The sequence below is a fragment of the Sus scrofa genome, chromosome 14 (assembly GCF_054392235.1).
Source record: "Sus scrofa isolate SSC_HxYL_T2T_F1_AM1 chromosome 14, Sscrofa_HxYL_maternal_Yorkshire_Landrace_v2.0, whole genome shotgun sequence".
Classification (NCBI taxonomy): Eukaryota; Metazoa; Chordata; class Mammalia; order Artiodactyla; family Suidae; genus Sus; species Sus scrofa.
The window spans coordinates 23,043,398-23,060,578 of NC_139396.1; the positions used below are offsets into that span (position 1 = coordinate 23,043,398).

General features: G+C 43.4%; 1 protein-coding gene and 1 long non-coding RNA gene across 2 annotated transcripts in view; one reads left to right on the forward strand and one right to left on the reverse strand.

The window, feature by feature from the left end:
- ROR2 (receptor tyrosine kinase like orphan receptor 2) overlaps positions 1-17,181 on the reverse strand; it is a 231,774-nt gene that overhangs the window by 59,620 nt on the left and 154,973 nt on the right. The gene's annotated exons all lie outside the window — the stretch shown is intronic.
- Positions 3,501-10,532, forward strand: LOC146396404 (uncharacterized). Its single transcript, XR_014826411.1, has 3 exons — positions 3,501-5,916; positions 6,604-7,611; positions 7,891-10,532. It is a non-coding gene; the product is annotated as an uncharacterized LOC146396404 (long non-coding RNA).

A 17,181-nucleotide genomic window follows, 5' to 3' on the forward strand; every position in this document is an offset into this window, starting at 1 on the left:
CTCACGGCAACGCCGAATCCTTTACCCAATGAGTGAGGTCAGGGATCAAACCTGAATCCTCATGGATACCAGTGGGGTTCATTACCACTGAGCCACAACAGGAACTCCAATATTTGCGCATATTTTAATTTTCCTCAAAGGACTCTAAACTGCTGCATCTCTAGTGAGGGCTGATGGTTCTAGTTCTAAAACCTAGACAGAAGCTGGGGCTGATCCACAACAGAGAAGAGCAAAGCTACTCAGACCAATCAACACCGTTCAGCTTGGGCTTGAAATTTTAAATTGGCACGTTGCACATACCATCACTCAGCACTGTTTAAATGTAGAGAGACCACAGGAAATCAAACACACTTGCACTATATACACACATCTGAAAGAGGCATAAAAATTATTAACTGCTTAGGAATTGACAAATGGTGTGAAACAGTCAAATAAATACACATCCTGAAGAAAAATAAGCACCATTAGCCCAATTCCACTGTGCAAAAGATTCCCCCGGCTCTTCCAAAGCAGCTTTCATTGAAAGCTTGAGTATTTTCTCTTGCATCCGAGCCAGGGTGTGAACACGCACACTCCTTGTGGGAGAAAAGTGATCCAAATGCTTCTGTCAACTCGTAAGTAGATGTCACCCCCACACAGACCTGCAAATTCACCACTGACGTTAGAAATGCTGATTCTCCCTGAACATGTTGTGCTGGTCAGTATATACGCTGGGATTTGATTTTTCATTTCTTTTAGCCTTAAGCATTATCCTCAGTAAAAATTTAGTTTGGGTTTTTGAACAAGAGCACATCACTAAAAGCGTTTTCCAGAGCGTATCTGGAAAACCAGGTAAGTTTCAAGTAGCCCACCTGGCTAGTATCTGTGACCCCAAGCTTTAGGATGTAGATATGAAAGTGTTCAGAGGCAAAGCCCCAGCCCATTTCCTCTGCAAGTCAAATGTGAATAAATTCTCAGTATCCAATCGCCTGGGTCCTTAGAGTTGACACCTCAAATTTCGGCAAAACTAGAGCACCACCACCCGCTGTTGCTTCCTAACAGAGAAATACGGGCACCATTCCATTCTGAAATTAACGACTGTCACAAGAGCTGTCCTCACTCAAGGTGCCGCATCTGTAAATGTATAAGCGAAACGTTAGAACAACAACAAAAAAAAATGATATCAGAGCAACAGGGATGGAACCAGAGACTCTCATACTAAGTGAAGTCAGAAGGAGAAAGACAAATACCATATGATATCACTTACATCTGGAATCTAATATACAGCACAAATAAACCTTTCCAACAGAAAAGAAACTTCATGGACTTGGAGAACAGACTTGTGGTTGCCAAGGGGGAGAGGGAGGGAGTGGGATGGACTGGGAATCTGGGTTAATAATAGGTGCAAACTCTTGCATTTGGAGTCGATAAGCAACGCATAGCACTGGGAACTATATCTGTCACCTGTGATGGAGCATGATGGAGGATAATGTGAGAAAGAGAATGCATATATGTATGTATGACTGGATCACCTTGCTGTACAGTAGAAAACTGACAGAACACTGTAAATCAACTATAATGGAAAACGTAAAACTCATTTAAAAAAATAACATCAGGGAAAATCCAAAGAAAGACGAATGGTATGGATTTTAGTAAAGAATAATGTATGGGTATTGACACCTTTGCTGTGACAAAGGCACTGCACTAAGACTTAACACTGAGGAAGCAGAGGGTGAGGTATATGAAAACTCCCCATACTATCTTCAGACAATAAAAGGGTTACTGAATAACTATTACACATTATACCACACTGGTCAAGCCCTTAACGAAGGCTCACAAGTAAAGAGCTATAAGGAAGATCCTACCTGCAAAGAGCCTCAATGGTGCAGGCTGGGTGTGAGTGCTAACTGTGTGAACAGAATACAACACAGATTCCCGGGATCTGACATAGGTTCTGCCAAGATTCAACATCATGCCAGCCAAATCTCTTTGGAAGATGTCTGGCTTTGAGTGAAATGTCACACTGACTATCACAGCATGGTGGTATCAGCCCCTCCTCTGGTACTTAGTGTGTATTCTTAGCAGCGCTTATCAATGTCCTATACATTCAGGGAGGAACTAATTGGTGTCAGCAGAAGGACAAGATGAAAGGCTGCATTGTTGATGTCACTGGGCTTATGAAGAAGTCAGGGTTTCCCACAGGCCTGCGATCGCTGGAGATGCATGCTCTGCCCAAATGTGTGCCAGTTGTGAGCAGTTAGAAACCGTGCCCCCTGGCGTTCCCATCGTGGTGTAGCAGTTAATGAATCCAACTAGCATCCAGGAGGATGTGGGTTCGATCCCAGGCCTCTCTCAGTGGGTTGAGGATCTGGTATTGCTGTGAGCTGTGGTGTAGGTCACAGATGCAGCTCGGATCCCGAATTGCTGTGGCTGTGGTGTAGGCTGGCAGCTGCAGCTCCGATTGGACCCCTTGCCTGGAAACATCCATATGCCACGGGTGCAGCCCTAAAAAAAGACAAAAGACAAAAGACAAAAAAAAAAAAAAAAAAGACAAAAAAAAAGAAACCGTGCCTGAGAAAACAAGATCTTCTGGACCCCTTTTCTCCACACGGGCTTCTAATGTGACCTTTTGATGTAAGACATCAATAAGAAAAGAGAGTTTTATGTCTGCAAAGTACATGTGGGTCTATTCTGATCTCCAGGTTTCTTCTGTAGTATTAACATACGACTCTTTTCACGAAGAGTAGAGACATGATTAAGAGACAGTTTACTAATGAAGTTCAACCCGTGCCCTTGCATTTGAGTCCATGTGCTATGCTGGTTTTGATTTGTGTTTCTCTTAAAAATGTTTTGTTATTCAAGCCATTCATTCATTCATCTCTACCTGTTGATCTGAATCAGTACACTTGTTGTGATTTAATTAGATGCAGTCTCTGGCCTATGTGGACAACTTCAAAGCAGCCTCTTTTTAATTAGTGAGAGCCTTTCATTCAGCAAAGCTTAGCATTCTGGGATCTTGGTCATCCTTAATGAAGGTACAATTTCCAGAATATAAGAAAGAGCAGCAGTCAGGGCACACGGGAAAAAGAACAGAGCCTAGTAGCCCCTAGAAGGGCGACGATGGTTTTTAGGATGAGTTGCGCTGCATGGAAACTCAGCATAACCACTGGCAGCTGGAAGTGTCTGTCATGGGTTCCAGAACGATCACTTGGCTCAGCACCATGTCAAATCAGAAACATCCATGATGCTGGAAATGCAATAGTTAAGGAAAAAAATTAATAACTGGAAAGGAGCAGAGCATAAAATCCTAAAGGGTGAGTCCATTAGCCTGGGAACAGGGCCAGAGAAAGTATGTCGATAGTAAAGAGACTCGATAATGTTTCTGGGTATGCGCTTATTAAAATGTTATACCATGTGTTTTAATTGCCAGCTAGAAAACCACACGGCGTTCAAGGTGAACTGCCAGGACTTAATCGACGGTAGCCTTAACAGTTTGTAATTTTTCATTTCATTATTTCTAATTTTGAGTTGGGTAAACATTAGCCTCTGGGTCTACATTCTTACAGGGGGGACCTAACTCTGCTCTGGAAACATGAAGTCAAATCCAACAACCTGAAAATGCAGGAACCAGTGTCTCTCATCAAGCTAACTTTTGCTTTGATTCCACTTCTACAGCCGAAATATCAAACCCCCATGTGAGTTCAGGCACAGGCTCAACTCCCTGCAATACTGTCATCACATGCTGTTCTTACCTCTATCACAGACGGTCCCCAGAGTCCGCAACAAAGTCCCCCTGTTAGGGGCCAAATGAAGAGTTATTGAGGGGGGAGTGAGGCCACTCAGGAGGCTGAATTGGGGCCCTTCACTGAGCTTCTCTCTTTCCCAACACCTACAGCCCTGCGCCGAGGTGGCCGAGGGCCTGGCAGAACCAGGAGGCCGGGAGCACCCATCCACAACAGATGTGGCTGGGAGGGAGAGACCCCGACACCCTTCTCTGCAACACAGCCTCTGGGGCCTGATTCTACTGATGGACGTGCTTGTTACTGCAGCAAAAATAGTACAAGCGGAGCAGAGAGAAATGCTGGGTAAGTAAGTACTCCAAGCTCATTCTGTTTCCATTTGGTGTCACAGAAGACTCTCAAGTATCAGTTACTCCCATGCACACAAGGAATCACTTTTTCACTTTGAAGCTCTGGAAGGTTTTTAATTAAAGGTAAGGAAGGAAAAGATATTTTTTTTAAAAAAAACCTTATTAGAAAAAGAAACTGAGTATTGTTCCATGATAATGCTAGAAGTTACTTTCTCAATGGCCACACCCACAGCATATGGAAATTCTGGGGCCAGGGACTGAGTCCAAGCTGCAGCTGTGGCTGCAGTGCCAGATCCTTTAACCTACTGCACTGTGCCAGGGATCAAACCTGTGCCTCCACAGTGACCTGAGCTGCTGCAGTCAGATTCTTAACCCACTGCCATGGCGGGAACTTCACAACGCTGGATCCTTAACCCACTGTACCACAAAGAAACTCTTGGAAGTTGCTTTCTTTTGGCCTGAGGGAGAGCTTTAACTCTTCAGGTGCAGGTGCAGCAGCCTTGGAACCCAAGGCTGACGGGAGACATCTTAGGGTGGAGTAAATGAGATCCAGCGGGAAGAGGTTCTGAAAGTTTGCAGCAGAAATATCTGTCCAGCCTATGTGGCCAGAGGTTGCTCTCATCTCCAGAGCAGGTCGACCAGTTGTCATATTTGAGAGCATGAGTTTTGCTGGCAGTCATTACTCTGAGCTCATGGAAACAAACAAGGATACACATCTGTTATCATCAAAGATGACAGCAGTGATTTTTTTTAAGTGAGCTTTTGTATGAGTTTGCTAGGGCTGCCCCCCAAAAGTGCCACTGCTTGGACAGTGTAAACAAGAGTTCTGGGGGCCAAAAGTCCGAGACCAAAGGTTTGATCGGCTTGTTTCTCCTGCAGCCTCTCTCCTCGGCTTGTGGATCGCCTGCTACTCCCCGTGTCGTCGCATCATCTTCCTTCTGTGCATAGACATCGGTCACAGTGGCCTAGGGCCCACCCTGGTGATCGCATTTTATTTCTATAAAGGCACTATTTCCAAATAAGGTCACGTTCTGGGATCCTGGGGGTTAGGACTCCATTCTATCTATTTCAGGGAGCACGACTCAACCCATAACAGGTAGTGTTACTTATCTTCAAAGCTTCTTTATAATTAATGCTTATGGGAAAGTGACTTTTGCACCCATTTGGAGCAGGCTGACAGAGATGGAGAAAGAATAAACAGGGGATCTGGACTAGGTACAGAGCTGCCTGGGTGGGCTTGCCCAGACGCTGCAGGGGACTGCCAACCACTTGCTAAAGATCTAGTGCCCTAACTCCTTCATCCTGAAGACATGCCCCTGTGGCTGCCCTCCAACCAGTATCAGCTGGGACACCCTTGTCCTCTGAGCTTCCTCTCCCCACGTTTTCCGGCAGCAGCCATGGCATCTTCCCAGGCCCCCTTCTTCTCAGGCTGGCATTCCTTCTTTCTCATAACATTTACACCATCACCACCATTCCAAAGAGCAGGATGGCATGCCCAGAGGGAATGTTGTGGTCAGACCCGAAGCAATCTGCCGGACCATTTTTGGTAATGACAATGTTGAACAGTTACACGGGGCTGCCTGTTTTCCATAATGCAATTAAACAACTCCCTTCACCTGACTTTCCATTTTTGGGTCCTCTCCCACCCCTGCCTCCCTTGGGAATGTCTCCTCATCTCTGGCGCTCTACATGCTGGCGTGCCCAAGAGCTGGGCCTGCAAAAGCCTTCCCTCTCTGTCTGTACGGGTCTCCTTGACCATCTGGCTTTTTTTTTTTTTTTTTTTTTTTTTGGTCTTTTTGCCATTTCTTGGGCTGCTTCCACGGCATATGGAGCTTCCCAGACTAGGGGTCCAATCGGAGCTGCAGCCACTGGCCTACACCAGAGCCAGAGCAACATGGGATTCGAGTTGCGTCTGCAACCCACACCACAGCTCATGGCAACGCCAGGTCCCCAACCCACTGAGCAAGGGCAGGGACCAAACCCGCAACCTCATGGTTCCTAGTTGGATTTGCCAACCACCGCACCACAACGGGAACTCCGATGCCGGCTTTTAATGACAGCAAAATGCCCACCACTCCCCAGTGCACATTTCTGAGCTGGGCCTCTGCACGGAAAGAAGGGCTCAAAAAAACAGAGGACCTGCTCACATCTCCACGGGCACATGTAATAGACTCATCACACTCAGCTTGTCCAAACAGGAATCCAGACCAGCTTTCCTGCTCCCCTGCAGTCAGCCTGCCTCCCTAAACTCTGACTTCGCCCCTCCAAGGCCACATATAGCGGTTATCTGTGACTCCTCTTCCTCTCACATGCCACATGCAATCCATTAAGAAATGTTACCGGGAGTTCCTCTCATGGCTCAGTGGTTAACGAATCCGACTAGGAACCAAGAGGTTGCAGGTTCTATCCCTGGCCTTGCCCAGTGGGTCAAGGATCCAGAGTTGCTGTGGCTCTAGCATAGGCCAGAGGCTACAGCTCCGATTAGACCCCTAGCCTGGGAACCTCCATATGCCACGGGTGCAGCCCTAGAAAAGGCAAAAAGACAAAAAAAAAAAAAAGAAAAAAAAAGAAAAGAAATGTTGCCAGCTCTATCTTCAAAATGCATCAGGATGCAACACTCCTCACCCCCAGTCCCAGCTCCCACCCCACACACCCCACCAAGCTTCCCTGGGTTCACCCTCCGCTCACTGGCAGCTGTCCATGCAGCAGACACATCTGCACTTCTAAAAGGAGTCTCAGACACCATCGCCTGCAACAGCAGGGGTGAATCTCAAAAGCATAAGGCTGAGTGGGAGAAGATACACATGCAAAAGACCCTGTAATGTATGACCTCGCTTATACTATGTTCACAAACAGGCAGAGAGGCATCTGCAGTGATGGAAGATAGAAGACGGGTCATGGTTGGGGGTGGTGGCCAGGAAGGAGTGGGACAAAGGGGACCTTATTCAATGTGCCGAACACTTCTCGCTACATTTATGCACACAATCCTGCTACTTAACCTGCTTCCCGTGTTTCTTTTCCCCTTAAGCACTTCCAAGAGACCATCTGCTCATAAGACCATTCATTGTTCATTAGTTTGTCTGTCTCCTCATCCAGGAAGTAGGAAGTTCTGCCTGTCTTCTCAGGGCTCTTCCCCAGCACCTGCAGCACAGCCCGGTAGCTGCTCATTTGTGAATGAATGAATGAAAGAAGGAATGCTTCTGTGCTCAACAACTTTCAGCACCTTTAACCTCCTAGGAGGCTGAGCCAGAGCCCTGTCCTCAGCCCTTCCACATGTTTGAGCATGCACACGTGCACATGCACACACACACACACACACACACACACACACATCCGACCTCACCTCAACTTCTTTCCCCTTTACTATCTCAGCAATGATTCTAGCCCGTTCTCCCTCTAGAGTTTGCATTTATTCTTCCCACATGCCTGGAAAACTCTTCCCCAGACCTCCTGGGAGCTCATCGCTCACTTCCTCTGCTCCAAGTTTCACTCATAAGTGAGGCCTTCCTTCCCGGGAAGCCCTTAATGAAAGTATCCAGGGAGTTCCCGTCGTGGCGCAGTGGTTAACGAATCCGACTAGGAACCATGAGGTTGCGGGTTCGGTCCCTGCCCTTGCTCAGTGGGTTAACGATCCAGCGTTGCCGTGAGCTGTGGTGTAGGTTGCAGACGCGGCTCGGATCCCGCGTTGCTGTGGCTCTGGCATAGGCCGGGAGCTACAGCTCCGATTGGACCCCTAGCCTGGGAACCTCCATATGCCGTGGAAGCGGCCCAAGAAATAGCAAAAAGACAAAAAGACAAAAAAAAAAAGAAAGTATCCAGAGCCCACATGTGGCCTGCCCTGTCTGGGTCTGTCTCCCATCAGAAGAGGGTGGCCTCCATGATGGCAGGTTCTCATGATGGTCTGGTGTCCACCACTAGGAACCCCAGAAAGTAAGAGGCACTCGGTGACTAGGGGAGGAATAAACAAACACTAGCACTGTCCTAGGACCATCATGCTCAGGTGTGAGGAGAAGTCCTGAGTTGCACCTCACATTTTGAAGACCAGAGCTCAGATCTGCTCCAGGCATGGACAGTACCTCCTCCTGCATTGCGTCATCTCCTCTTCTCAGAGGCAGACAATGGTGCCCCAACTCTGCTCACTACAGGACCCAGCCCCTGATCCTCCAGATCATTCAAGAACCCTGCTAGATGGCACTCAGACCTGCGACACCTGGCATTGCCCCAAGGAGCTCCACCAGGCCCACATTCCACAATCTCTCTGACAACATGCCCTTTTAAATATGCATATATATCTTTATGACTCCAAATGCATAACATGAAGATTTTACAATTTTGAAACTATACCATGTGCTACTTAACTATAAAAAGGCCCAACTGCTGATACACACCCACAGGGGTTGCCTCTCAGAGGCATTCCCCTAAGTGAAGAGGCCAGACTCAGGGGACATGCTGGAGAATGACTTCCAGAAAGATGGCCTGAAGATATCGATGAATTCACTTTCCCACCAAAGCATCAAAAATACAAGGAAAACAACAAGAACCAACCATTTAAGAACTCAGATAATGAACCAGAGCTGCAGAATGAACTGAAAAACCATCCATCCAAGAGAAAGATTGAACCTTGGCAAGAGGGCAGGGCTGTGCCAGGTTCACACAAGCTGCGACCTTCATCCCTCCCACCCTGGCAGCCCGGCAGATGGCCGGCAGATCTGAAGCCTTTGAAGCTCTGTTAAAAGTGCCATCCCACAGTCACTATTTTGTCTGGACTTGCACCACCCTGGGAAATCTCTAGGTTTCTCTGGGAAATCTTTAGAGCTGAGCTGGGGTGGGGTCGTGGGGAGGGTGACAGGTGGTGCCTGCCCCTGGGGCATTACCCAAACAACAACAAACTGCTGGCAACACCTCAGCTGCCTAATGCTGTGACTACAACTGCAGTAAACTTGAGCCCAGCCCTGAATTTAAAAGGAAATCCAGGAGAACTAGAGGACCTCAGGGAACTTCAAAAGTGCCGATGTATTTCCAGGATCAAAAAGGCTTTGCACACATGGGAGGTGATGCACATGCTCAAGAAAGACTGACATCAAGAAGACACCAGGCCCTCCAGAAGTGAGTGCCAAGGCTGATGTTTGATGGCATGCCTTCTCACCGGATCCCTTAGCAAAAGATGCGAGGAAAATCTCGTGACCAAGGAGTCGTTAATCACACAAATATACTGACTCACATGTCACCCCTAGGAATCAAGCCTTAAAAGTGTAAGGGACCTTATGCTAAGTGTTCTTACCACACTCATAAAATAACAATAATTCTAAAAACAACAATAATAACAACAATAAATAAAGAGGGTGGGAGGAAACTTGTGGACAGATGGCACAGATTGTGGTGATGGTTTCATGGGTGTATACTTATTGCTAAACTTAACAAGTTGTATATATTAAATATGTACAGCTTTTTGAATGTCAATCATACTTCAATAAAGTGATTCAAAAAATAAAAATAACTAAAAAATAATAGATAACTCAGTAGTCACACATTAGAGGGAATATAGAAACGTCAGAGTTAATGAAGTTAATTTATTCACTTCCATAATTTAAAAAACATGAACAACATCCAAAATGAAACAAAAACAAAACCACAGCAGCAGCAAAATACTTTGAAGGGTTTGAGGAATTTGCCACCAGAGCTGTTGAAATATTATCTAAAACAACCTATTTAAAACAAAGAACTACAAAGACACATGAAGAAATAGGAAAGAATACCACATACACAGGAAGCAAAAAAAAAAAAAAAAATCCAACAGTAAAAGGGGTCCCTGAAGGACCCAAACTATTATAAATATGTTCAAAGAACTGAGAAAAAAATCGAAAGAAGGGAAATTACAGTGACTTTATCTCACTAAATAGAGGATATCAATAAAGCAATAGAATTAAAAGACTCAGAAATTCTGCTGTTGAAAGTATAATAACTGAAATTCAACAGATTTGAGCTGGTAGAAGAAAGAATCAGTGAACCAGAAGAGAAGTTAACTGTCTTTACTGAGATAGAGACTGTACAGTCTGAAAAGAAGAAAATAAAATCAATGAAGAAAAATAACAGAGCATAAGAGACCAGTGGGGCACTATCAAAAGTACCAATACCAACATAATAGGAGTCCAGAAGGGAAAAGAGAAAGGTAGAAAACATAGTTTGAAGAACTAATAACCAAAACTTTGATTAAAAGTATTAATTTACACAAATTTAGAAACTCAAGGAACCACAGGTAGGGTAAGCTCTAGGATATCCACAAGAAGACACATTGCAAACTGTTGAAAAACAATGACAGAATATTGAAAACAGCAAGAGAAGTGACTCATCGTGTAAGGGATCCTCCATAGGACTAGGAGTTGACTTTCCATCAGAAATAAATCCAGTGTGATGACCTACTTAAGGTGGGGAAAGACAACCATCAACCAAGAATTCTATGTCTAGCTAAACTCTTTTTCAAAAATGAGGTTAGGTCACTTCCAAATAAACAACAACAAGAAAATAGAAAATCTGTTATTTACAGACTACTCTACAAGAAATAGTAAAGGCAGTCATTCTAGATGCAGTGAAAGTGCATTTGAAGGAATTCTCATTTAAAGAAGGAAATAAACTCTATCTGATACTATGTAAAACAATACAAATATATTTTTGTTTGTGACATATTCTGAAAACATATTTTTTGTTTCTTCTCCTATTTGTTTTAGAAGATTACTTGCATGAACCTATAATTAGAAAACTGTGCTGATGAACTTAAAGTATATAAAGATGTAATTTGTGACACTAATAGTTCAGAGAAGAGAGGAGAGAGGACTGATATGCTGGAGCAAAGTGTTTACTTTTAAAATAAAGTTAGTATTAATCAGAACTAGATTTTTTTAAAGTAACATGATAATGGTTATCCTCCCAGCAACCACTATGAAAATAATATTTGAAAATATTAAATATATATATATGGGAGATAATATAAAGGAATTTTTTAAGTACACTAGGAAATGTATGTTTAACATAAAAAGGGCAGAAATCAAGGCACAGAGAAACAAAAAAGGCATGACATATAGAAAATAAGTAGCAAAATGACAGAATCAAAACCTACCTTATCAACAATTAAGTTAAGCACAAATAGATTAAAAGGACAAATAAAACACAAAAATAGGTGGAATGGATTAAAAAAATTATCCACTGTCCATAAGCGACATTTCATATTCAAGAAGACAAATAAGCTGAAGAGATATATCATGCAGACGGCAATGATAAATGTTAATGTTTAATGATGCAAACAGCATCATAGAAAAGTTGGAGTTATTATCAGACAAAATAAAGTACGAGACAAAAATCATTATTAGAAACAAAGGACAGGCGTTCCCGTCGTGGCACAGTGGTTAACGAATCCGACTAAGAACCATGAGGTTGAGGGTTCGATCCCTGGCCTTGCTCAGTGGGTTAAGGATCCAGCGTGGCAGTGAGCTGTGGTGTAGGTTGCAGACGCGGCTCGGATCCTGTGTTGCTGTGGCTCTGGCGTAGGCCAGTGGCTACAGCTCCGATTCAACCCCTAGCCTGGAACCTCCATATGCCGCGGGGGTGGCCCTAGAAATGGCAGAAAGACCAAAAAAAAAAAAAAAAAAAAAAAAAAAGACACAAAGGACCTTTTATAATAAGAGGGTGAACCAGTCACTCTGTTATAAATGCATATGCAACAAACAACAAAGCCTCAAAATACACAAAATGAAAACTTATAGAAATAGAAGGGGAAATAGAAAATTCAACAATAACTGGAGAATTCAATATTGCCCTTTTAATAATGCATTTAAGAACTAGGCAGAGCAGTAAGGAAATAGATGGCTTAAACAATACCACAAACCAATTAGACCTAACACCACAGAACATTCCACCCCAACAATAGGACACACATTCTTCTCAAGCTTTCACAGAACATTTTCCATGACAGAACATATTCTAGGCCAAAAAATAGGCCTTAATAAAAAAAATTTTTTTTTTTTTTTTTGGTCTTTTTGCTATTTATTGAGCCACTCCCGTGGCATATGGAGGTTCCCAGGCTAGGGGTCGAATCGGAGCTGTAGCTGCTGGCCTACGCCAGAGCCACAGCAACGCGGAATCGGAGCCACGTCTGCGACCTACACACAGCTCACCACAACGCCGGATCCTTCACCCACTGAGCAAGGTCAGGGATCAAACCTGTGACCTCATGGTTCCTAGTCGGACTCGTTAACCACTGAGCCACGACGGGAACTCCTGGCCTTAATAAATGTAAAAGAATTAAAATCATGCAAAGGATATTCTCTAACAACAAAGTGAAACTAGAAATCAACAAAAGAAGAAACTTTGGGAAATTCACAAATATGAGGAAATTGAAACAAAACATACCTAAATAACCAATCAGTCACAGAAGAAATCACCAGGGATATTAGAAAGTACTTTGAGATAAATGAAAATGAAACACAATATAACAAAACTTATAAAGTAGAGCTAATGCACTACTTACCAAAAATTTTATAGCTTTAAATGCCTATGCTAAAAAAAGAGATCTCAAATCCATAACCTAACTTTACACTTTAAGGACTTAGAAGAGCAAATGATACACAAATCTAGCAGAAGAAAGGCAAGAATGAAGATCAGGGCAGAAATAAGTAAAACCGAGAACAGAAAAACAACAGGCAAAATCAATTAAAAAAAATTAATTCTTTGAAAAGATGAACAAAATCAACAAAACATTAGCTAGGGTGACTAATAAAAAAAGAGAGAAGACTCAAATTCTTAAAATCGAAATGAAAGAAGGTACATTACTACCAACCTAACAGAAATTTTAAAAATGACAATTCTATGAAAAACTGTGCACCAACAAATTAGATAATGTAAATAAAATGGACAAATTCCTACAGAAACATAAATACTGAAACAGACTCAAGAAGAAAGAAAATTGTATTAGAACTATAACAATAAAGATATTTTATTAGTAATTAAAAGAAAAAAAACTTCCTGAGGTGGGGAGGGAGCACAGAACCAAATGGCTTCTCTGCTGAATTTTACCATACATTTTAAGAAGAATTAATACTAGTTCTTCACAGATTCAGAAAATAGAAGACAGGATATTTTCCAACCCATTCTTTGAGACAGTATTACCCTAATATCAAAATCAGATCAATGCATCAAAAGAAAATAAAACTACATATCAATATCTCTTATGACTATAGATCCAAACATTCTCAACAAAATACAAACAGCATACAAACATGCCTCTTGCCACTTGCACATGGAATTTGAAAATCCGGAAATGACCCAAGTATACATGGAAATATCAATTAGAAACAAGGTGGTTTTTCAACTAAATGGGAATGGATCCACAAATGGTTGGGACAGGATAGCCATTTGGGGCCGGTGGGGGGCAGTGATCGGGGGCAGGAAGCTGAAACTCTACAACCTGTCATGAAAATGTAATTTCTGGTTGATCAAAAACTCAAGCCATGAGTAAAGTTATCTGTTCATGAATATGAACAGCTGAAAGACATGAAGAGTTTGCAAATAAATTCAAATGGCTAATAAATCTCTGTAAAGACTCAATGCCATGCTGTTAACTCAACAAAGGTAAACTGAAATGAGAGATCAACATTTAACATGTCACGCTGGCAAGAGAGGGAAACAGGCACTCCTTGCCTGGCCCAGAGCGTGTAGAGTGTCTCAGACTCTCTGCCACACCACGTGACCATCCACCCAAACCCGTGCAGCAATTCCACAGCCAAGAATTTATCAGTTAAATCAGTGGTACAAAGCCTCGGCTTTAAGGATGCTGGCTGTCATGGCAGAAGAAGGGAGATAACCGAAGACTGGTCAAGCCAGTATTGGTCTGACACAGAAGGGTTAAAAGTAATGGATAATAATAAACATGGTGCATAAACATTATGATGGCAGTTGTCACAGATTTTAAGCCCTTAACCCATGCTGGACCCTAAATCTCTCCTCATGGATTGTCTAACCCTCAAAGGACCCTATGAGCTTCTCTGGTCACCCCCAAACACTGATAAAGAAGTTTACATGTCTGTGTATTGAGCTTGCAGTATGAAGTAAATTTGTGCATGAGATGCAGAGAGTTGAAGATGACAGCCTCAGGAATGAGCAAAGCAAGATTAGAACTGACTGTACGTGGCTCCTCCCGGTCACTCACTGGCAGGACGATTTACAGTCACTGAAGCTACACAAAAAACAGATCAGCATGAACACTTTAGGAGGGGAGACAGGGTGACCCTGTGTTTGAATCACTTGGCGCATTTAGGCTTTTACTTTTCAAACCAAAAAAAAATTTTTTTTTTTTTAGAGTAAAACAAAACAGTTCATCTTGGAAATTTCTGTGAATGAAATTCTCTGGCTTTTTAAATGAATATTAATAAATAAATAAATAAGGGAGTTCCCATTATGGCTCAGCAGTAACAAAGCCGACTAGTATCCATGGGGATATGGGTTTGACATCTGCCCTCACCCAGTGGGTCAGGGATCTGGTGTTGCTGTGAGCTGTGGTGTGGGTTGTAGTCATGGCTTGGATTTGGCATTGCTATGGCCGTGGTGTAGGCTGGTAGCAACAGGTCTGATTTGACCCCTAGACTGGGAACCTCCATATGCTGCAGGTGTGGCCCTAAAAAGAAAAAAAAAAAAAAAGAAAGAAAAGAATGTTTATTTAACAAATTATATAACGCAAATATAACAATTTAACAAATTACATAACTTAAAATATCTGCCATACAAGAAGAAATAAAGCTGCATATTAAGATTTCTCTGCATGCCTTTCCCCCATGCATTTGAAAGAACTTGAAAAGAAAGTCTTTATATTCTCTTTCCTGAATATCTTCCACTGCAGTGAAACTATTGAATGAGGTCTGATTTCTTCAATGAAAAAGCAAGGATTTGGGGACATCAACATAAACATTTGTATTTTATAGGTACAGTACTATATACCACTAATATTGAATCGATTAAACAATAGAGACCATTGCTAGTGGGTATCATAAAAATGCATGTCATTGCCAACTGTGATTTTTTTCTGTAAATTAATGTCTTTGTCTTTCCTAAGTTTCTCCTCTAAGGAAAGAATTTATTGAAAGAATTAATAAGTTAGCAGTCCTATCACCAGACACTACTTATTTCCCCTGCCCCTATAAAAAGGGACTTTTTCAATACATTGTTTTACCTAATTGAGACGCTTAAACTCATAAATCATGGTTGTTGCAGGCTTTTCTTTGAGGCTTTTTTATTTTCACAGCCAGAAGCCCTAAACTGATCAATCACAGAATAATGTCATGGGTAATTACCACGGGGTGACTTGCCTTTTCTGTCTCTCGAGGCCGCAGGTGTGCTCTTAGCCTGGTGTTTAAAGCACTTTTGCCTTGACAACCAAATGGGACCCGGGGACCTCTCTCTCCATCACTATCACAAAAACACACATGGATATGTACACACACACAGGGACACACATGGACACACATGACACTCAAGAACACAGGCACAGGATAAGCAATGATGTCCTACTATATAGCACAGGGAGTTATATCCAAGTGACACTGGCTGTGTTCCTATTTGTTTCTCATCACAATTTGGCTTCTCAGAGAGTGACATCATTGCAGATGTTGTCATCAGTGTGATATATAGCACCCAGAGGCAGCTCCCTCTTAGTACCCTGGCTAGGGTTACAGAGAAAGGTAGGGACAGTGTTGCTGGCTGGAGAGAGACTCAGGTTACCCAGATATTTGAACTATTGGAGGAAACACTCGCCCTTGTCCAAGGGCAGGAAAAACTTCATGATCTCACCTTCCCGTGTTCTCCCATGGCAATAAAAACGCAAGCATGCTGACAGAACACTGTAAACCAACTATGATGGAAAAAAATTAAAATAATTTTTAAAATAAAAATTAAAGAAATAAAAATGCAAACACGAAACGGAAGGAAGGCCAGTGAGAGGGAAACACAGGCTGGACCACAAAGGAGACACGGAAGGAGGCAAGGGGGCCAGGGGCTCACAGCGTGGACACACCAGTTCCAACATGCAACCCAGACCTGCGAACCCTTTCCCAGCTGGCCTCATGCTTCATTCTAGGCCCCAGTAAAGTTCACAGCCATGTTTCTAAAGAGACATTATTTATGCAAACATGCTTTTCTTCCATGTGCCCTAGCTTGCCAACAGCAAAGAGCTCGTAATGGGCCCAGGCCCTGTTTAAAATATGCACCAACACCCTCGCCAAGTCTAGCACCATGTAAATGTCGAGGGGAGTAAAGGCCTGGAAATGCTCCATCTCCGAGGGTCAAATTGGCAAAAAAGGGATGTCAGACTAAGGCATCCAGCAAAGTGCCTCCCAGAACTCCGCACTCCAGCGCCACGGACACAACCTCTACACAGAAAAGCTGGATTGTAAACCCCCCCGCCTCGCTGTCCCTCCCACCATTACTTTCGTCTGTAAGGAACTCTAAGTGCGGAAGAGTTTAGATAAACTGGACCCTGACATCTGTGACAATCTACTGAACACAAGTGCATTCCATACAGGAGGCTAGGCAGTCCTAGGGTCCCCACGCAGCTCTGCTTCCCCGGGGGAGTTCCCTGGAAATGCTCAGGATGTTTGGACCCAGGAACCTCTCAGAAGGTAAGATCTGCAGGGCAGGGTGCTGGACTTGGCCTGAAAAGCTTTCCGGTTATCCTCCTTCCAAGCTCCTTTTGGACCAGACCACCCCCAAGGCCTTGGGCTAAAAGGGGAAGTGAATAGGAGAGACTGAGAAAGTCTAGATGGCAGTTTTCATGAAGGAAAAAACAATGCAAGTCTCCTGGAGGGGATAGATTCTTCTCCAAAAGGACAAAAAAGGGTCCTCTGCAAAGCGACACTGCAGCCTGACACGGGGAGAAGAGGCAGCATCTGCTGGGAAAGGCCCTGGAGAGGCAAAGAGGCCGAGCTGAGAACCTGTCAGAGACGAAGGCCGTGTGGTGTGTAGCAGGACTAGAAAGACACGGCTTCTAAAAAGAAACCAGGAGTTCCCGCTGTGGTTCAGCAGGTAAAGAACCCAACTATTGTCCATGAGAATGAGGGTTCAATCCCTGGCCT